The sequence below is a fragment of the Anoplolepis gracilipes genome, chromosome 3 (assembly GCF_047496725.1).
Source record: "Anoplolepis gracilipes chromosome 3, ASM4749672v1, whole genome shotgun sequence".
Classification (NCBI taxonomy): domain Eukaryota; kingdom Metazoa; phylum Arthropoda; class Insecta; order Hymenoptera; family Formicidae; genus Anoplolepis; species Anoplolepis gracilipes.
In genome coordinates, this window is record NC_132972.1 from 10268553 (window position 1) to 10292746 (window position 24194).

Here is a 24194-nt window from a genome sequence, read left to right on the forward strand (position 1 = left end):
TTACTGCAACGATATTTTACATCGATGGAAGGGAAGAGGCGTTGTCGATGGTCCCTTTGTTCACGTCAATTTATTGATGAGTTTGTGTCGTACATTAGTCGATAATCCAATTCGTCAGTAATGTCCATCGGTGCATTTATTGGACGGATGATTATTAAAACGTTTGGCGTGCTTGCGCGATGATTGGAAGTAACGCGACTTTTATTCGAAAAAACGTCATGGTTCTTTTATCGCTCGAATGATTTTTGCTTGAAGAGACCTAATAAATTTATTATGATATTGTTTATTAATTCAAAATATAATAGCTAACACATGATAAGCTTGAAATAACAATCAAAATAATATTGTTTGAATATTTTACTAGCTAAGTGCAGGATGAAATTTAACAACAATAATTATATCAAACACATTCTATGAAAATGTACGAGTTGTAAAATGTGAGACTTAGTGCTCTTATATCGTCATTTATATTCCTTTTTGCGACGCGGACAAAGATCTCGTGGCGTTTAAAGCCTTTATTATGGCCAAATTGCGTGGCACTTAGCTTTAAACGTCGTTAAGCATTGAAAGAGAACTCTACACTGTTTTACTGTCCCTCCGCGTAGGCAGGGTTAGAATAAGAGGCAGTAGTGGAGAACGTAAATAGAAAGTGGTAAAAGCCATGGCATAATTATTTCGATGTATTTAATTGCCCTTTTTAAAAATGTTGACAGAGATAGCCAAAGTCATATAATGTTAATGTAAAATTTAATGCGACTCCTGCGGCTATCATTATTGATATGAGACAGCGTAATGTACAATAAACTTTTGCGTTTAAATTTGCAGAGTCGAAAAATGAGCGATAAAAAGAAAATCATAGAAACTGGAACGCGCGAGATTATTCAGAAGTTATTATCCCTCATTCTTCCGTAACGCGTGTTGAGAAGAAGCACTTCTTCACCTTACTTAAACTCGCTTCGATCTAACAGGCCACCCTCTTATTTTGCGAGTCCTCCGTTGAATTATCTCCTCGTAAATCAATCGCGTCCGGTACCATCGTTCATATTACTCTGCTGTTATTATTATCACGCGCGTCCACGTCGGCTATGCGCCGAAATGACTGGTCGCTGAATGAGGAACGCGGAAAGAATATAAATGGATCTGTGCGAAGAAGAAGAAGAAGAGGAGGAGAGGAGAGAACAAGAGAGAGAGAGAGAAAGGGGCTCGAGGGGGCATTCTTAATTAACTAAAATACGCCGCAAGAATACTTCTCTGTTGTTTTCTTTTTATAAACTTTCATTAGAGTCCCGCTTGAGTTCGTTGCAGGTGTTGCTCGGGTAATTTCCGGCGTTTCGCGTCGCGCGTTTGCAAGAGCTCTTATATAATCTGTTTAACGTCGCGAAAAAAAAAAGGATTGATGAATTTGCATGTATGGCGCGCTCGCAAATTTTCGGAGAAAATTGTTGGAAAAATTACCAGTAATTATACGTATCTTTTTCTGTACAATTCCATCCGACACGTGGGATAATTTATCTTTTGCGGGATATATCGTACGGAGACGTGGAAAGAATTAGAGTGAACGAGTGCTTTTGCGTCGAGAGTGCGACGCTCAGATCAAAAGTTATTTTCTTTCTACGTAACGCTTATATGAGAAATATCGTGTTGCAGTTCTAATCTCATTACCAAGTCTGTGAGAAAGATAAATATATATGTGGTTAAAGATAGATAAATATTTATTGCACTATTTTAAGTTAAAGCAATGATTTTTAGCAAAATTTTTTTTAATGTCACAAGTCTGATGATTTTTTTTCTCTCTTTAATAGAATACAATTAAAATTGATGATGTGATACAATTTTGGCGCGTTTGGAAATACGCTATTTCACACGCTACTATTCGAAATATTTTACGTGTTTATGGCAACATTATGCTACTTTCATACTGAAATAATATCTCAATTCGAAGCGAATTTCAATCTTTTTCAATTAAAAATGATATTAAATCTTTGTGCTAATTTTCAAAAACAAATATACAGATGTACATCAGAGATATGTTTACTAGTTTGCAGACTTGATAATGTGTGTTTATTATTCACTTGTGAGATTATATGATTAAGCAAATATTTTAATTAAAAAATTAAATGAAAAATAATTCTATTATGTTTACCAAACATGTTAACGTCAGAAAAATAATTATTCTGTCAACACAAGATAATTTTATTTTATACATAATACTGTAACATTTTTAGAAATAAATTCTGAAACAGATATAAATGTAAAAATAGTTTAATAAAAATTCAATATAAACATGAAACTGATATAGGTAAAATAATTTGTTGAGACATCAATTACGCTCACAATTGTTCGATTTTTTATAATGTTACATGTTAATTTGCAATTTATACAATATGTGTCGTTCCCATAAAAAATTAAAACTGTTTAGAATGTACATACATGTATGTTCTTTTTAAAGTACTTTTATTTAAAAAATGTGCGCGATATATATTTAAAAATAATATTTTAATATAAAAGAATAATTTAAAAAAAAAATATATATATATATATATATAATTTATATATTATATTTATATAATTAAAAAGGATTCTTTTTCTTCCAGCAAAAAATTTAAATAACAGAAGACCAGTTTCGATAATATAATTTTTCAATGAATATTGTCAATAAATAATCTTATTTCATAAAGAGAAAAAAAGAAAAGAAAATTTAATCTTAGAAGAGGCAAAATATTGAGAAAAGGAAATACAAGTACAGGTAGTGCCTGAAAAAGACCCCTCTTTTATACTTCCAAGGGTTTAAATCCGCGCATAATACACAGCTTCAGCCTTCCCGTGTCCTGCTTCAATCTGCTTATTATTCGAAGTGATGCACTGCTTTTTCACAATACATTCGCGAATTAACTTGGCGTCGTCAGCCGCAAATGCGACGATAATACACGTTCTTCCATGTCCCGATCCGCAAATACGCAGTCATACATGGTACCTAATAAAGCGTACGAGGTTCGCCTCGTCCATTATACACATCACACAGCGAATATCAATGAATGTGTGGTGGCACCATTTTTCGAATTTATGTTTTCGTTTGCTTTGGTAATCTTTGCTAAACATAAAAAAGTAACGAAAAAGTGTGTAGAATTATTTGGCGAACATATTTAGAGCGTTAAATTTGCAATGACAGTATGCGTGCTATAAAATTCTTTTTTGGTTTTTTAACTTGGCTTCTTACTTTGAATTTATTAATTATGTATTATACAATATGTGTCGTTCCCATAAAAAATTAAAACTGTTTAGAATGTACATACATGTATGTTCTTTTTAAAGTATTTTTATTTAAAAAATGTGCGCGATATATATTTAAAAATAATATTTTAATATAAAAGAATAATTTAAAAAAAAAATATATATATATATATATAATTTATATATTATATTTATATAATTAAAAAGGATTCTTTTTCTTCCAGCAAAAAATCTATGACTGATGTGTTATCTGATAAATATAAAACCATTAATACGCTGTTTAAATTTTATTAATTTTATTTTGTGTTTTATTTTTGTAGTTGTACGCAAATTTTGAATTCTTTTAATATCTAGAACTTAGAAACTAAAAATGATTTGAAAGTTAAAATTTTCCTCTCTTAATTTCTCTTAAATTATTATTTATATTTAATTTATTATATATTATTTTATATTTTATATTAATTTATATATTATTTTAAAATTATTTTTTTATATTATAAAAGAATATTTGTTTATGTTGTTAACCTAACATTCACTCTAACAGAGAAAAGAGAGAGACAATAAAGCTTTTCTTTCATTAAAACTTTCATATACGTTGTTATTGTACAATGTTATCGTATTAAAAATGAAGGTCTCAGTCAACATGAGGAGCTACTATACGCGGGCAGCTATGAAAAGAAAATATTAATATCCTAGATTTAAGTGTGCGTGAAATAGGGGTGATATTGCATAGATAATCAATCGTATCATTATATCGAATATTTTGATTTTATTTGAAATTATCTATTAATTATTATTTTACGTAAAAAGAATATATAAGAACTAATTAACTGCATAAGTATCTCTCTATGATACACATATTTTCAAATTTATGTCAATTAAAAGCTGGATAGGTAGGCGAACAAGAGAACGCCAGAACTTGGATCAATTAAAGCATTGAGGATTTAGTCGAAAGTTCAAGAAGGAACTTTCGACAAAATGACTTTTACCGAGCGGAAGATCGAATTACCGAGTCTGAATTATTTTACCTAACCCGTTTCGCGTAATTGGCTTTCAATTGAAATCACGCGCGACATTATATCCACGTTCCGCAGACATTTTCTGTCGTCGCGCGACGACAGGATTTTTCTTGGAATCGTATATTTTCTTTGTTTTCTTCGAAATCTATCAGCAGTCCGCAGTATTTCACGATTTCGGGGCGACGAAAATGGATGGAAAAATCGTCGGCTACACTGAAATCACGATATCGCATCTTCTTCGGCTCCACTTTTGTGCAGTTCCGGCAACAATAACACCGATAACATCAACAATAATTCATTGCGTTATGCAGAATGATTATTTTCACTCACCAAATATTTTTCGAGTACTTTTACGTTATAAAAGAAAAATTATTTCTTATTATACTTGTATTATTCTTGTATTATACAAATTATATCACCGATTTAAAAATTATATCATCGACGTAAAAAAGAAAAAGAAATTAATTTTGACCGTTAACTTTATTTATATTCATTTACATTTCAATTTTTTACTTGTGTGTTTTAAAAGATGAAAAGATATAAAATGATTAAAAATTTACTCTATATACTTTTAAGTGCCCGAATTTGCAATATTTTCAAAATTTGTCAAATATATTTTAACAGTTCGAAACAGTTGTATCGATGAAAAGGTCCAATTAAAAATATTGATAATTATAATTGAAATTTTACCTGTTCGGCAGAGGAATATTTCGATCATATCGCGAGTTGAAAATGTTATCGAGTTACTTCGAATTACCGCTCTGAGTTGTATTTAATTATATCCGTTCAGACAAAAATGTCAATTAAACGGAAAAACTTTTTCCCGCCCCGATAGGGTGAGGAAACGCGTAATAAAAATTTTGTCGACAAATCATGCTTGACATTACGCGAAATACTTTTTACGCGAATCGGAAAATCTCTCCCTAATACAGGGACACAGAGGACTTTTCTCCGCAATTCTTTTCGAGTCCCCCATCATCGCCCTCATTGTGTTTTCAATATTTTTTTTTTTTCTCCGGAACGCGCGCAAAGTTTTCATGGCACGGTCGACGTCTACGGCAATTTGCATTTCGAATCGACGCGCGTGCCTCGGATGATCGTAAAGGGCAACGTCAAGTTTTTCCGCGGTGAAATTGGGGACGCATCTGCGGCGCGCGTCTTGCCGATGTTTCTCGCTCGTGACGCCCGCTTTTGCACACACACACACACACACTACACACACACACACACACACACACACACACACACACACACACACACACACACACACACGTACATACATACACCGACATATACAGACGGGCGCGCGCGTTGGCGCCGTGCACGTTGCAGCGCCGGATGTTCCGCTGCCGCAGTTGCGTTGCGAACGTCCGCGAGAGCGCACGCGAAAACGTCTATAACGTGTGAAAGATCTGTCGGTATGTGAGTGTTCGTGCCTGAACTATATTTAGACACTAAATGATGTCGAGCTTCGTTTGTACAGAATACACGGGGTGTTCGGTGCAAAAGTGTAAAAAAAGATGATAAGGTGATATTTCTATTGAATTTTCACTATGATTTGAATTAATTTACTTTTCTCATACTAAAACAGAAATGTTAATGTTTTTCTTATCTATAATTGAATACTATTGTTAATTTATATAGGAGAATAATTTCTGTTAAACATTATAATTTAAAAATATATAAGGTATTATTGTCTATTTTAATTCAACTTAATTTGTTTAAATTTTTAGATGATTTCTTCTTATAATCGAGTTTGACATAAATATGTCTTTAGAAATAGCTGATTCTAAGCATACATTGAAAGATGTAGTCGTATTATGTATATATATATATATATATACCGTAAAACAGCTGGTATATCAATATCTTGGAACGACCGATATGCTATATTGCATCTTGCAAGCAGAAGAAAGCAAATTACATATATACAGATATCATTCGACATAGACATACACACACACCAACACACATATTACACATTTGTTTTCGTTCCAAGATATCATTTATCTATACAGCGTCTGTTTGTGATTCTAAGTTACACAGAATATATCTCGCGACTTAAATTTTTTAATCAATACGTATAACACATATTATCGCAGTAAAACGTACAATTTATTGGTTCATTTAACGCTCAAAAAGCGAGTGCGAGAATTAAATATTTCTTATTTTGTACCGAGCGTATACAGTAGAAAATCGCAATATTGAATATAATACTCAGCAATCTAATCCAGCAACTTTATATACATCAATTATTTAAAAATATTATTTTGTTAAAATTTTGATTTTTTGACAACCATGTTTAGCATTAAATAGACATAAAATTATCAAATGCTCGTATCTGATAATTTAATCATATGTGATGATGAACCTAAGAATATTGCATGAATATATGCAATTGTTAGAGACATCTGTTGTAATCATCTCAAAAGAATTTTTAATTGTTTCTAATAAAATTGATTACGTAAATTGATTATGATTCTGATTGGTAGGAGAAATTTATATCGCATGACTGCCAAAGAAATTAATTCTATTTCCTCTGGCATCATTTACGTGTAGTAATCGAACACCGATATTATCGTGCATGTGTCATCATTATAATTTCAGATATTTCTAATAATATTTAGACTCGTCCGAATTGAACATTCTGCACGTACCGTTCGAAATCTAATATAACGGCGTAGTATTATTGTTATCACATCTACTCCTGGGGAAAATTGCGAATGCTGATTTTCAGTTTTACACAAAGTCGTACTTCGCCGCTGCTTTCGAGATAACGATAATAATTCAACTACCGTCCCGGCGCGCTGCAAATGAAGTCGCGATGAGACTTGGATTAACTTCGCAAACGTGGGAGTCCCCTATGTTCTTCGTTCTCTCCTAGTCTTGACAAAAACGACAACCGCGTACACTGTACTCGAAGTCATCTCTTTATGAAGCGCGTTTCTGTAAGATGCGTTTGCACAATGTGAGCATCAAGAAATGAACAAGCTAAAAGATGAAACCGCTGATGAAATGTTTATGCAATTCCATACACTTTTATTATATTGACGAGCACAGTTTGCTAATAATAATTATATAGTAATATAAAATAAATATATATTATAGTAATATAAAATAAGAAATATGTAACACATTTTTTTAAATACAATAGTATATTATAATAATTATTATAATAGTATTGCAATAATTATTTATTAATAATAAATATTCGATATATATATTTTCTAGATGATTTTTACAATATATATTTATTATGTATTTGCAGATTGTGTTTTTTTATTGTCTAAATCGAGAATTTGAGAAATAGCAAGTGAATCGTTAAATAAAAATTAGCGATTACCAATAGAAATTAATATAGTGATTAAATTATAATATTATAATTTATGAATACTCATACCATTAGTTGAACTAATACTTGATACCAAACTAATTCCTGCTAATTCCCCGATCTTGTATACCACAATTCCCCAGCGGTTTATCCCTCGGAACGAATGTTCGTTTGTTTGCTCGTGTTCATGGTAGGAAAACGCGTTTACATATATCTTCTAAATTTACCGCTAGTTAGGGCTACATAAGTTCACAAAGTATTGGACGAATCAAATTAACATGCAGTTAAATATTGTAAAAAAAATTATACTTAAAATATAAAATTAATATATTAAATAATTATGTCAAACTATATAAAAGAGAGAGAAAGAGAAAGAGAGAGAGAGAGAGAGAGAGAGAGAGAGAGAGAGAGAGAGAGAGAGATAGTATAATTTTATATTTTATTTTTAATATATGTACATAAAGATACGCGCATATTTATAGTGTACGTATTTTAAGTTTTATTGTGAATGATGCACTTTCTTATTCAATTATATGTTTCGTAATGTTAAATCAAAAAGACCTTAATTTACCAAAGCTATTACTTTATACTCGTGCTCGTAAATCTTATACTTGTGAATTTTGAGATTATACTTCTAGCAAAATTCTCTGAAGATTACTTTAATAGGTCCTGACAAAAGGAAAATTACATCTAATAATACTGCCCCTTTTTTAAATGATGATCATGAAGGTAGGATGATGAAACGGCGACTGTGCCATCGTTGAATGAAGTCAAGTTTTTATTGAAATCATGGGTTAGGGAGTGAGATGTAGCAATTTAGTGTTATATAAAAATATAATGATTATCGCGCGGCTCTTTTCGACGGCGCTTTGTAATATATAAAAATACAGAGTGCTGTCGGGAGCCGATGATCTCGACGATTTAATTTAATTTGATCGCGCGCGGATACTATCTCTCGTCTCGGCGTTCCATTAAAAACTTTCTGCGTGAAACCGCGATTCCTCCGCACATTCGCGATTATTTCACGAAGATTTTCCTGCTTAAAGGAGAGACGGTGGACTTTACCGCGACAGTACGGATCGACGAACGTGTTCATGAATCTTGAATTAAACTAATTTTCAAACCTCAAAGAATCAAGAGAGAGTCTGCGCGCCAGCTTGATATTCCTCCGTCATTCGAGAGCCCTTTTTGTCTCTTTGTCGAGACCAGAGTATAAATCTGCTTTACGGAGTTTCGTAATGTCACTCGGCGAGAGAAGAACTTTTGTGTATCAAACGCGCAAGCCGCAAGGGCCTTTTACTCTTCTGACCTCGGATTTCCGCGAGGCAAAACGGGAAGGCTTCGCGATTAACCGAAATCAGTCCCAACATTTGTTAACACCCGCGCGAATGCAGATTACGTCGTTTCATCACGAAAAAAGAATCAGAAGACCCGCAATCAAACTCGTTATTAAACTTTGAAACTGAAGGAAATTCGCTGGAAAAAAAAAAATAGAGAGAAAAATTCTTGTTTTCATCTATCTTCGAAACAGATCGATCCACTTTATTCCATCGTTTGAATAACTCTCTGATTATTCTTATTGTTCTCTCGATATATGTATACGGACGTTGAATAGAAATCTTCCAGATTAATAGCGACAACACAATGATCGTGTTTTATGGGGAGAGATGAAGAGTATCGATTCGACTTTGTACGCGTATTCCCGCAGAATTTCTGCGGCATCTTCGTGAATAAACATGGGAATTGCTCCGACAGTGTCGATCGCAGTCGAGATGTCGTTCCGTTCGACTTCTCATCGACGTACTCTCTTATGGCGATCACGTGCGCTCTCGCTTTGTTCCTTTAGACGGGTATCCGTTAGAGTCGAGATATCTTTCAGGAGAGGCGGAGAGAACGACAGGAAGAGGAAGACAGATAGAAAGGGACAGATATATCTCTCTCTCTCTCTCTCTCTCTCTCTCTCTCTCTCTCTCTCGGCTTTCGCGCGTTCCATAATGTTGGAGTTAAATGGTCGCGACCGCATCGTCGCGATATTGTGAGTTAATACGTCGGATCATAAATTGACAGGACGAATTTAATCGCGCCCCCGATGCAATACGAGCGCGCGCCCGCGCGCTCTTCAATTAGCTCGCTTAATCGCGCCCGCCCATTCCCTTTCGCTACGCGAAAAGCTCGAGCGGAATCCGCCGCTGGCAGACACATCGGCACCGCCGTTGACTACTCATCGTTCATCGCGCTCGAGGAAGCGAATGGCTGGTAATTAACGCGCGATTGCGCACCCAGAGAGATGGCACACACTTTACCGTGTGCCATATGAGATATTATGGAAGTATCGATACTCTTCCCAAGCGACTCGTTTCGTGCGCGTTTTCGCATCTCGAACGGAGGATCTCGATACTATTCGGAAATTATCGACGTTTTATGTCTGTTAAGCGCAAGTAGGTCGTTATTAAAGTGCTACGTTGCACCTAGGGATGTGCTTAGTATATCGATATTATCTAAGTGCCGATATTTGATGTTGATATAGTAACGATCGCTTTAATGGAGTATCAAAAGTAAAAGTTAGAAGCGAAAGTATGTTAGAGCATATCGACTGCGACAAGATTGACTTGACGAAATATATCAACATTAATATTTAAAAGACATATGAGTATTATTTTTTTGACATAGGAAATAAAATAAAATTCTGTTGTACATATGTGTAGCTCAAAATGTTACCATGATTGTTGATATCGATTTTTTCTAATATTATTGATAGAAGCTTTTAGAATTTTATAATAAAGACAAAGCAAAAGAAGTACAGTAATTATTTTTAATTAAAATAATTCAACACTGTTATTAAAGTGAATTGAATTGACAGATCTTTTAGGAGAATATTCACATACGCGAAAAAAAAAAAAAAAACTAAAAGTAATTTTTTTTGGAAACTGACATGTGTAAAATTCCAAGTATTCCGAAACGAAAAATTGAGAGAGAAAGAGAGTCACGTAGCATAGCTACAAAGGTTTACTTAAATTTTTTTTTACATTCTTTTTGAGAAAACGTAAAAGTGTAACCGTTGTTTAAATGTCTCGTTATCTCGACTATTTCTTGACGTAAACGAGAAAAGCTGTAAATCGACGCGCTTTACGGCTGGCACTCGATAACACAAATAGTCCGCGATATCTCGCGATGCATTCGCCATAGCGTCACGTACCCGTTCGAGCATTCGCGATTCATTTCGCCGCCGGATATTCCTTCATTTCGTCAGACATAATCCTGCCGCTCTCGTTTTCTTCCCGGGTAAGAATTTTCAAGTTTCGAGCGCGTACGTGCTCCTCGTAGCAATCACGGTTTCCGCGTATACAGCACGAGCTAGCCCGTTTCACACGCGTGATTCATTATTCCCTGAGTGCGAGCGCGAGATTTGAAAGGGTGGAGGTGGAGGAGGGTGGAGGGGGCGCGTTATATTCTGCATAAAAGTGCGCGAAATTATTCAATGTCGGAGCCCGGCTCGTTTCTCGACTCCGGGAGTCCGAGTTGCCGCGAAAAATGCTTCATTTGCATATCCCTTGTTAGCTCTCTTGATAACGCATGACGTAGAAAAATCTTTTCTTCCTACATATGATCTTCATGTGATTTCTGCCAGACGTTATATGAGTTTCGCTACATCTCCGTTTACGCAAATTGTCTAGATAAGTTTCATGTGGTATAAAATATTTTATTTTTTATTAGACGATAACAATAATTTATTAACCAAGTTTTCTTTTTCTCCGTGTTTCATACAAGAAGGATTTATAGCTGATTATCTCAATGTCTTGTTCAAAATTCCATAACTTTGAAATAGTATTTCATTCGATTCGACATATACTTTTTATGAATGACATTTTAATTATTAATTATACTTATCGCATACAAATATACATGTATTATTTTTAGAAAAAAAGAAAAGAAAATAATGATAAAAATTTGATTTCGATCACATAATGTAAGGATTCACACAAAAGTTTGCGCAAACACAATCTTATCGAATGGATTTGTATTTTTGACTCGCAAATTGTACGTATTGAAAAGCAAATTGCGAACGTATTGAATAATAGAGAGAGATAACCCCATAATTGCCACGAGAAAATATACGTTGTCCTTTGTTCCCTCTTTCTGACGTTGCTTCCGCAAAATCGTTCCGCCACAAGCCGCTTTTACAAGCTTTACAGATTCGAATTTCCGACCGACAAAGGAGCGTTTTACTGACGTATTTAACCTATTTCTCTCCTAGGGCAAGAGACAGGATATTTCCACGTTTTAAGCTTTCCTAAACCGCATGTCGACTGTCTTATCCGAGTGCAGTTTTACGTTCTTGTAGTAACGAGATGAATGTTCAAAGCGCGAACGCTCCAGGCGAATGCAACTCTGTCGTAAAAAAATATTGTAGGTATATCGCGTGTGACATATGCGTGACATCGCTCTTCGTATTATTTTTTCTTTAAAAAAAAATATTCAATTTTTACTCGTAATCTGGGAATTTAATTTCTGATGAAAAACCGCGCAGTTCTAATTACGCGAGTTATAACGCTCGCGTGGTCCGCAACGACAAATCGTTGTTTTTAATATCCGCGCGACATGTATCGAGGATATACGTATATCCGGTCCAACATATACACACACGCACAATGCGTAATTAATTTGTCAATAATATCTCATTCGACCAATGCACGAGCGTCCAACACTTTGACACAAACATGAATATCGCGGTCATTTGCGGTCAAAAACCATGTGAAAAAACGCGCGAAAGCTGGTCGCATTCGTGTTTTACGTCGCGAATAAAAACGCGCTAAAGTTCTTATTTCGAGCGAACATCAGGAAATTATTTTATATTATTTCTATGTGTCTGGTTGGATACATATCTTTTTATCAGCCATAAGTTATGACGCTTACCGAAAACCATTTGATGAAACAAAAACAATAGGTTTTTGTAATCGTTCAGTCGCAGACATCTCCAATTACATCGGGTAATTCGAAATTAACTCGGTCTATTTTGAACTTTGAGATGTAGTATTATATATATGTATAATTCGATGTTAACACGTTGCTTGTAATAAAAATAGCAAGTGTATATACACAGATCACTTCTTTTCCTTAAAAAAAAGTATTACAAAAATACCACAAATACTTCGTGGAAATCGGTCACTCTCTCTAATAAAAATGTCTAACAGAAGAAAATCTTATTTGTAGTTTATTCGTAACTTTTTCTTTTCCTCAGAACGCAATCTTGTTTGCCACTCGAGCGATACGCGTGGACACGTAACAACGTTTATACGCGTCGCTGCGCATTCGCTGCTTCATGCCGGATGTTACCGGAAGTAAAAATCCCATATATCTTAAACTCGCGCGCGTCTCACGAGTGATACATGGACGCGTGGTCGTGGTTCTTCGGCGACGCGCAATTGAATCGTGCTTTATGCACTCGTGTTCCACGTCGCTCGTCCGCTAAAATTAATCGCTTTCTGTACTTATGACAGTTCCCCCGTGCCTTTTATGCGACATTCGCGAACGAAACGGGAAAACAACGATGATTGCGCGCGACGACGTGAGACAAAGAGAAAGAGAATGTGAATAAAATACTGTTTCTAGACGATAGAAATGGACCGACCTATTCGCGGTACAACAGAGATTAATTATCGGAACCTGAAAATTGTCGAGATTGCGTAATCGAGGGAATCAGAATTGTAAATTTCCATCAAGGGAGTTTAATTCTCGAGAATATAAATGACTTTGATATGTGTGTGCATAACAAGGTATGCAGTATGAAATGTTTGAAATAACAGATTCTGAAATTAATGATTGTTTTGTTGACAAATCTGATGCTGAAGAATCTTTTCTGACAATCAAATTTCGGTAATAGACAACGAAATCGTATTATTTAATTATATTTTTAAAATTTGATTTGCAACAAATTATTATTTGTACTTGTCTTCCCTAAGATTAAGATCAAAAGTCATTAATAAAAATACAACAACTTTCTTATTTTTATTAATTATAATATAATTATGATTACTTTATATATGTATACTCTTCTTTAGAGTGTTTTTTTTTTTAATAGAAGAAAGAGAAAAAAATATTTGAATTTGTTCAGAAACTATTTCGACATCAATTAAAATCCATGATTAAATTATGATTATCTTTTTTTCAGTGAATATTTATTTAATTTTTGTTACGGTTATTTTCTTATCAATTTGTATAAGATATGTTTATGTAACATAAAATCGAAAGTATACAACATTTTCGATCTGCGGTATATAATGCTTTAGATTAATCTATTGTAAGTCGTTATTAACATTTCGAAACGCTGGACGACACGTGATAATCTGTTGGATGTGTCGCATACATAAAGTTATAAAATGTACTGCTCGTTATCGTCCGGTGATACGAATCGCCTGTTCCGGCCGGGATAACCGCGAACTCTCTTTCTCTTCCGTTCCGATTTCATTGGTTGCGGTGATTGCGAGATCGTGTATATACACCATATACATATACGGCCAAATAAAGCAATCTTTTCTAACTAGAAATGGAATTAAGATAATTAAAATTTATTACTTTGACAATACTTTGACAATTTATACCACGTGTAAAAAATCGAGTCATTTAGTCCGAATGTATTTCGTAAATAAATTATTATATTGTCCTGTATTTCTCGATTTGTGCATTATCGTTATCACTATATAACTTTTCAACAAGTTTGTGGCTTGATAGAAAAACGACGTTATTAAGTTTTTACATTTGACATTTGTATTTAAGCCATTTTTCCAGATTGATTCTCGCGGTCACTTGTGCCTCTAAAGTGACAATTTTGCGATCGCGATCGTTTTCATTTAGTTCAAAATGCAATATGTTTCGAAACTTGCTTGTACGGAACGTTTGAACCCAACTCTGCTAGCTAGTTGCGATTGCGCGAGAGCGCGCGCGCGCGCGCGCACGCACACATATCCACGTTCACCAATGGCACGTGCTCGACTCGCAGAAGCATGTGCATGCAACTACTGCGGTCCGCGCGAATTCCGCTCGCAGTTGCATTTCGCGCGTCCGTGCAAACGGGCGCGTTCGTCTCTACGCTCGCGAGTTATTTGCGTGTCGACCTCTCTCGCTCTCGCGTGTTCGTGTGCCATCGTTTGCCTTGCGTTGTCGAATTTGCATTGTGCGTTGCGCCTGTATACATCGAGAATTATTCGAGTCACTTATTCCGAAAGTATCTCGTGAATTTGTAATTTTGAAAGTTTAATCAAAGTCGACTTGAACGTAGACTTTGTGAGTCTCCGTATTTCATAAATGGACTTTTTTTATAACACTTGTAAAAGAAACCTATCTATTTTCTTTTATAATCGGAAAAATATCGAATGTGTTTGTAAAATACTATATCTTATACTCTTATTTATTTTTATTTTTCATCTAAAACGTCACAGGAGAATTTGTAAACACATTTCACTGACGAGATATTCATGATGCACTTCTCTAAATTATAAAAAATGATAAGTTCTTGTTTGAAAATATTCTTTACAAAAGTTTCTTCAACTTGATCTTGTAACATTTAGAATTATGAAGTTTTCTTTTTTCCTTTGGAGAAGATTTGCTAGCAGACTTTTGCGCACGCATTTTTTCTCGCGTCATACTTTCCCCAGAGATATCACGTGCGCGTAGAGACTTGAGAGATAGTGAAAAGAATAAATTCTTCCGACAGTGCTCGCGAATTTTACTATCTAGTAACGGGAGTTCGTAGCACAGCTTGAATCTATTCATATTAACGTATCATAAATATGCTGGTGTGTTGTATAAATACTAAAAAACAGTAAAAAAAAATCCATAACAAATGCAATACACCTGATGCAAAGAAAGTATTATAGGAAAGAATAGAAAAGTAATGTGCTAATCATGGTTGTCAATAATGTAAATTAAACTCGCAGAAACTGCTGGTCGATAACTTTATCATCTTCTCTATTATTTCAATTAATTTGTTATGCAAATTGCAGCTATTGAATAGGGACAAAGAAAAATGCACGACGTTCAAAAGACTGTTACAGACTATTCTCATAAAACATGCATTATGAAAGCAGCGATCGATAATACCATGAATGTTGCAAACGGGACAAAAGTGCTTTTGATCGATACATTCATGAATTATTTCTACGTACCTCCGAGATGCTTTCCACGGCGAAAAATTTCGGAAGCGTCGAGCAGGAAGGAAAAGAATCATCGCAGAATGCAGAGCAGATGAGTACACTTTTGACAGATTAGTATTCGAATTATAATAATTTTTTAATGCTAATAAAATGAAATTTTTCAAAAATGTAACACACAGTATAGATTGATTTTGTAGTGAATAACTAGCATAAAAATATGTTTATTTGAGATATATATTATCCAAAATAACAGAGAGAGGAGTAGTAGTAGAAAAAAGTGTCAAGATTATGACAATAAATTGTATTGCATGCTTTTTTAAATCTTTGTTGATATTTTTTATTTTTGTGTTGATATTAATTTTTATCATTTTTCACTTTTATAGTTTCGACACTTCAACTTTTAAATTATATGTCAAAAATGTCACGAAAAGTTACTAGAAAAAAATATTATTTATTTATTTAACAGGAAAGATAATTATAAAAAATACAACTTTATTTTTTCCGTTCTCTCCTCTCGTTGTTGTATCGGCTGCTGCAATGTCATTAATAATAATTTCATTGCAAGGAATGCAAATTGAAAACCATTAGTAAAAAAGAGAATTTGCATTACGTGTAATATTTTTGAAAGATATCCAGTATAAATATAATTGACGCTATCAACTGGTAATGGATTTTCAATGTCCATAATCTGGCACAGCTATGTGGCTGTATAATTATAAATTAACTTTTTGACGATCGACGATTAATGCGGATAATGCGACGTAATTAATTTCTCAACTAATTTCTAAATAGTTTATATTATAACATTCTTTTTTGGGCCACCATAGATATAATACATAAAAAATAGAGTAAATGTGTAAATTACAGTAATAAGTTTTAAATTTTCACATGCAATTGTATCTTACGTTCTTCAGAGATAAATATAAAAATTTTCTATAAAATATAAGTAAATCTATCATAAAATATATATACATATATTTCATGATAGATTTTATTGATAAATATTTTATTGATAAAATATTTTAGCGACGCACAATAGAAAATTGAGATATAAAAATATCTTAGGAATAACAGAGTTACACTTTGATAAAAATTTTATTGGATAAAACGGATATATGCTTTTTTCTGAGAAAATGTAATAAAGAGATTATCTCTTCCTCTCGATATTTTCGTTTTAATTTTGCTTTTCGACAAAGAGGAAAATGTCACGGGGAAAAACTATAATTTTAACGTCTTAGCTATTATTTCTTTTTATTCCGCTTTGTTAGCCGCTAATTAAACGTTAACCCGGTATGCAAAATAAGGTATAATACGTACGTTTCACGATCCCGTCGCGGTATAAACGCGAATATGCATCTTACGCCACGCCTGTTTTGTAAGTACGCGGACTCACAACAAAGGAAAGTGTAAATGGGGACTTACGAGCGACGGTGAGCTGATTTATTGCCGAATTGACTATTCATCTCCTTTACTAGAGAAACCTTCGCGCGTACGAAGTCTCGCGGTCATTAGCCCGGCAGAATTAGCCCGCCGTCTGAGCTAAGAAAATGAGATAAAAAAAAAAAAAAAAAAAAAAAAAAGGAAACCTCCGTTGCTCCTCGTCGGTCGTCAAAGAGTTAACAGGGGCAGATTCGCGATGGAGATTCGAGGAGTGCGGATTTGACCTCCTCTCCTTGTTCAGGCCGTATTAGAATCGCACTTGGAACGGAGCTGACGAAATCCCGGGACGAAATTAAAGCTAAAAACTAGATCACAATTGTATGCAAAAGGAAACAAAAGTAACTCTTTATAAACGGGAAGAAACTTTAAAAGCTTTTTTTGTGTGATTTCTGTAATACTTATTTACATATGTATTGTTCGAAGACACATGAATATTGCAGAGTTTATTACTGTTCAAAGAAGTTCTTGGCGGAATCAATGGTGGGCGTAGCTGGGGAGAGAAGAGATGCAAGGCGCATTTGCACTTAATTAACGAGGCTTTCCATACTGCGTAACTAACACGTTATCACTAACACGCGTATATAAAGAATGAAAACAAGTATGCATACTTAGAGTCTTTAAAACATTTTATTTTTATTCGCGAAATTTTTAAGTCAATATATTTCTTTATCAAAAATTTAATTTATAATATTTGATATTAAATATTCTAGTAACACACAATTTCTTCAAACCAAAGTTTTCGTTAATATTTATTTAGACAAAAAATAAAATTTTTCACTTAATTTCAAGTAAGCTTGAATACAATTTTTGTTTTTATAATTGTTTATAAAAACGCGAAAGGGGACACATAAAAAATTTTAAAACTCTAATAAATTAATTTTTTCCTCAAAAAATTAGAATTATATAATATTAGAATTATCACATTAATAACATAAAATCTTGATAATATAATCCCTGGCTGCGCTTTCCTTAATGGTTAATCCTTATTCTGTACTGGTGGGTTATTTTTGTCTGATTTTTTTAACAATTTCAGGAAACCGAATAATTGTAAAACAATATATTTAAGCAAATTATTTTTCAAGTTTATTATTCTATTCTTTATTTAAAAGGATCAAAGGAAACATATAAATTTTTTTAGTTTTCTGAAAATACTTTTACATATTAATAAAATTATTAACAATACGCTAACTTGTATGGTTAGAAGTGCCGAAAATAACAATATGGAGTAAGGGTTAATTTAATCCTCCGTTGCACAATTTTCTTCACTTTACATTCAAAAGTTGCAACATAATTAAATCTAATAAATAAATATTAATTCAGCAAGTTGGTATTTTAAAAAATGATAGGATAATTTTGAGCTACTTAGAGTGCATCGGGAGGTTAAAAGAGTGCATTATGTTGAACTCTCATCGACGAACATTGACGTGCGCGATCCAAGGGGAATACACGAACCGTACACGAAAAAAACCGGGCTGCGGGAATGAGAGAACGGCCGTACAAAAGAGATTTAATTGGCACTAGGCCGTGGATCATCGTATATGCGTCGCAAATGTCGGGCTTGCTCGTTCATTCGCGCGCGAGCGACGACGCGAGTCATCGATTGACGACCGTAAAAGCGAGCGGCACTTGGCACGGAAATCTCTCGATGTTTAATTCTCGTTATCCGTCCTTTCATCCATTTCCGCTTCATCCCGTTTCCTCTCTCTTTGCTTTTCATTTCTGCGGCGGCGATTGCATTAACCGCCGTTCAGTGATGGATTTAGGCTTAGAACCTCGACCATGACGGCATCATCCGATTAAGACGAGATATCTTTCGATCACGATTTTGTAAATAAAAGATAGAAACAGATCAGGAATATCAATTCGAAACGCGATTAGACCGGAATACAAGATTTATTTCAACGAAAATGAATTATATGTGTTTGCTCAAAATGTTGCTTGTGATGATTTAGAGAATTTATTTTACAAGCTCTCTCTCTCTCTCTCTCTCTGTCTATATATTAAAAATATTTATATTAAATTAAATTAATTAAATTTTATATTAAGAAATTTAATACACTTCACACATATTATCATTTTTGAGAACAAATCTTGTGTGTGTTTGTTGAACAAAATTTTATTTTGACTTTGTATATCGCAAATAAATTCTAGAAATTATCTTAAGAGAATGTCATGAAAGTTTGCGAAACCAGAGCGCGTAAATCTGTCACTGAATTTGTCCTCGCGATTGTGTGTAATATTACTCGCGCACACACTGTCACGCGCGGACGTGTAATTAAATTTGAAGACGGAATCCTCCTTCTGCGGCAAATTTTGTCCTTTTTCTCCTCTCCCCGTCGAATCGCGCGCGTTGATCGTCTTCGTCAGAGAGGAAACCGCAGAATATTCGCATGCACGATGCACTCTTCGTCCGATAGCTTCTGGTGCGTCTCCTCGAGAAGATCGTTGAGAGGTCGAGGTCGACGCGCTCTGATAATAAATGATGTTTTATCTGTCGTGCGATGCCCGGCGGATATAGGCATGTCGACGGAGGGAAGAGGAGGGGGAGAATTGTAACGCGACGAGGCGTCAATCTGCTTTTTCGTTCGCGCAGGGTGCGACAAATCACGTCGAGGCCGTACTATCTAACCGTTAACACAAGTGCAGAAGAAGGTAAAAATTCTTTCTAGTATCTCGAATTGTTCGATATACATATTTTTTAAATATTTGTACGTGTGTGTGTATGTGTGTGTGTGATTATAGTATGTATTCTTAATATACATCTTTATCAGAAAGAAAGAAATTTTTCCTCTACGAAAATATGATTAGAATCATCATATATTTTCAATTTTCAACATTAAATATCTTGACAAACTATAGTTTAGTTTTTGAAGTAGAAACTTATATTCAAAATTAAACAAGAAATAAGTAAGATTTATTTATTTGTTCTCTAATTGTAAGAATTGAGAATAATTAATTACGGGAAAGACTAAAAGGCTCACAAATTTAAATTACGGGAAAACATGAAAGGCATGTAGAGCCAAGCGTCAAAATAATTAATTGTAATTAATTAATTTTTATTTACTGATACATTGATAAATCATTAAAATATTGACGTTTTTATTCCAGAGAGAAAACATTGATCTCACATTGATCAAAGATTTTATAAATATAGCTTGTACTGTGCTGGGGATGTTACATTGTAATCACGATGTTTGTAACAAGATCTAAAAGGTTTAAATAAATTTAAATTGATATTTTCTCTCTCTCTGTCTCTCTGTCTCTCTCTCTCTCTCTTTTTTATTCAAATTAAAACATTGGAAAAAATTTAACGATCCAGAAAGAATAACAGTTTTTTTGTTGATCAGAAGATACAATTTACAAACAAAATATTGAATAAATTATGATGGAAAAGTCTCGATAAATAAGGTCTTAATCTGAAATCCTATTCATTGATCGCAGATCAAACAAGAAACGATAACTCATATAAAATGCACGATAAATTCTATCGGAGACGAATCTGTGCAAAACACGTGCATTTCCGGTGTTATTAATAACATTTATCAAACAGCACAATGAATATTGCTGTCTATGGCAGAAGGGATATCTATTTCCGGGATATATAGTGGCCAATGTCAAATGGTTGAGAGTCCGTTTTTTTTTTTTTTTTTTTTTTTTGCGATCGTCGACTGATATCGACGAGATCCTCTCACAGAACTTACGAGCGTTCGGTTCAATAAAAACGCGAGAGTCATAAGCTTTTTTTTCAGAAGGGGTAGGACGATGGTCGGTGGACGATATATGTTCTCCCGCTGTTAATTCACCAATCGCTGAAAGCGAGCATCATAATTTCCGTTGCCATGCGTTCCGCCCGAAGCGATATTTCTTCCGCGTTTCTCCTTTGTCTGCCGACGTGCGCGCGACAAAGGACGCCGATAATTGCAAAGCCCTGTACGTGGCCGTCCGACCGATCGTTTTCGCGTATGTTTCGCCCGCGAACAAACGACAATGCACCTGGCCGCGTGGTGGACATTGTTACGGACGGAGCTTAATTTCTGCGGTAACACACGAACGACCGGCGTACTCTTACGATTTTTTGGCTTGTTTAATTGAGTGGCGAGTTTAATTTTCGACCCTGGTGCAGAAAAATAGCACCTACCTACTTTACATTCTTTTCTTTCTTTTTTGTTTCGTATAAAAACAAAAATTTACACACATTTCAAGCCCTACTTTTATTTTAAATGGGAGAAATTAATTTAACAATTTTTAAACAGTGTTACATTTAAAAAGGATAATTTTTATTCTATAAATTACCACAGTTTATTGAATATATATATTTGCATCGATTCACATATTTATCATCTATGTTCGATATCATAGTAAGTTGGTTTGTTTTTAATTTTATTATTTAAATCTCTGTCGTCATATATCTCGAAATTGCTTGTGAATCTGAAAAAAGTTACACGTTAGATGTGATTACGTATCTCTTCAAAGTCACTAATTAAACACTGATTAAGTCAACGTAGAGTAGAATAGTACTCTGATACTAATGCTTGTACAATGGTCACGTGTTCTCTCTCAACTTGTTACACTAACTCTGCTGGTTAGTTAACTCTTCTTGCTGTTCGAAGCAGTTGTAGGGGATATTGTCGGTGGCGCGAGATAAGGCGATTATGGCTAAAGGATCTAAAGAACCAGGTGTCGTCATTATATGGAAGAGGGAAAGAACGTAGTTGGAGACTACGTAGCGGTTGTGTTGTTGCCTGTTGTTTATTTGTTTGTTCGAAATTGCAAGCATTCCGTTTCTGTGTTAACATTCTGACTAATGATGTACATATATCTTCGAATAAATAAAGAAATAAACGTTAGCCAAGCAATTAAGATATCTGTTTATATTTTCATAATTTATCAAGTTCTTCATAGGATGTTTCAATTTTTTTTTACAGATTAACGTCTCTATTTTTAAATAATCTTACTTCGTGCACGAAAGAGGTTGAAGCCTTGCATCGTTCTTAATTATTTCCGATGGAGATTAAATCAGCATCAGAGAAAATGCATCGAGATTTTATTTAAACAAGCCAATTTATTCGCAAATGTTTGTTTTCGCAACCGCGTATAATTAATTCTTCACACGCGCGTGGGTTTTTATTTTCTTTCTTTTTTCTTTTTTGTTTTTTTTTTTCCACCATGAACTCCAACGAAAGTTGACCAGCGACACGCGAACAAGTAATTTGCGAGTTAGGCCGCACCTTTATCGCGTTCTGCGTTAATATACCCCTCGCAATCAGGCATCGGTCTATATTAAACGCACTACGAGTCGTCGAAATGACTCGGTAAATTATCTACGCAACCCTTGCTCGCGGCCGGCGGTCGCGGCAATTGGCAAACCCCGCTAATTACGACGAGCTTGCACACGCACCGGGCGATTAATTAGATAAATTAATTTAGTAAACTGTTAAGAGCGATCATCGCGACGGTATAATCGATCGGCGATGCGCGAGAAGTATCATATATCATAACGCGTTAATTGATAAAGTCGATATATTAGTTCTGATAAATTGACAAACGTTCGTTTTCATTAATTGGACACGATCGCGAGCGATGTGACATGAACGACGAAGCGAGATAAAATTGTGCGCCATGTTTACAGAATCAAATTGAAATACTAATATTTTAATAATATATTTTTTTGTAATAATGTCTATTTCTCGCAGAAATAATATAGCGATGTTGCGTTTATTCGCGAAATCACAATCATCTCGTCGACTAGGTTTACATATAAGATATATGCATACAATGGAGGTGGATATGACGACAAGGTGTTATTGATTTCTGTTTGATTGTACACAAGCAGAACAATAATTGGCCGAGACTCGAACACAATCCAAATGGCAAGTCAAAATGTATTACCACACTATAATGAAAATTGGCCGTTGCGAGGATTCTCGTGTGGTCATCTCCAATAAGATCACCAGATTTGTTAATAGTTTGTTCTGGTATTGTTCCGCAAATTACCATCTCTATACTAATACCGTTTCGTCGATTCGTTCGCGAATTCTGGGACGGGACAAATCAATAATTCTCCATTATTTTCTGAAAAATGATTCTTTCTGCCGAAATAAACTGACACGTGTGTGACACGTCAGTTTATTTTTAACAGCAATATTTAGATGATTATAATAAATCAATAAAAGCAAATGCTTCATATATAATATATACACAAAAGTTCTCATAATATACTAATAAGTATATATTTTTATAAAGAAACTAAATTTTTTAAAACAAAACAAATAAACTATATCATAAAACGAAATACTGAAGAAAAGCTTTATTGTATTATAACTTTCTCGTAATTAAATAAACGAACAGTTTTTCTTTCTCGAAATATGATTCATATCACTATTTCGTCGCACGGCGCGTAAATCCACTCAATTTGTGACAGAGTTAAAAGAATACTCAAAACGATCACAGAACACACAATGTTTTCTGTTCTTTTTTTTAACGTCGCGATATACGTGTATAGTAAAACAATGAATAACGCGCGCCGTAAAAAGCCAATCGCTTTGGTCCCATTGTTTCGGCAGGTACGAAACAGGTACATACTGTTTGACCGCCCGGTATTTGTAAAAGGGTTGTGGGGCAGGCAGGCTAGTCGATTGTTTGCCCGCTCATTTAACGGTTGGGAGGGCTCGGAGCGCGCGAAACCCAGCTAAACTTGACATTCAGGTGACGCAGGTGAATAAACAACGTATATGGCACAGGAACCGGATATGAGCTCCGGTCTCGATCGTCACGCGTGATAAGTCAGACGTCGCTCTTCTGCTTTGTAGCGGTCATCATGCTTAAGATGTATTTAACATCAAAAATTAAGAAATTACGTAAAATTTATATCGCACTGTTATAAAATTTATATTGCACTATATAATATGTCAAAGTATATTCTTTAATATGATGAAAATTTCATCTTTGAAAATTTGATATTTATATCACGCGATTAAGAAAAAAGAATGATGGTAGAAAGAGCAATATAAATTTGTTATCAGA

General features: G+C 34.4%; 1 protein-coding gene across 8 annotated transcripts in view; it reads left to right on the forward strand.

The window, feature by feature from the left end:
* LOC140664298 (uncharacterized) overlaps positions 1-24194 on the forward strand; it is a 133768-nt gene that overhangs the window by 93385 nt on the left and 16189 nt on the right. The window contains exons 1-2 of one of the 8 annotated variants that reach the window (XM_072889318.1): positions 5603-5778; positions 15582-19823. The exons of 1 other annotated variant lie outside the window; for it this stretch is intronic. The gene's annotated coding sequence lies outside the window, so the exon portion shown is untranslated. Of the gene's footprint in view, positions 1-5602; positions 5779-14616; positions 14956-15042; positions 15470-15581; positions 19824-24194 lie in introns of those variants that run through there. 6 more of the 8 variants (XM_072889320.1, XM_072889317.1, XM_072889316.1 and 3 more) reach the window with 6 other exon arrangements.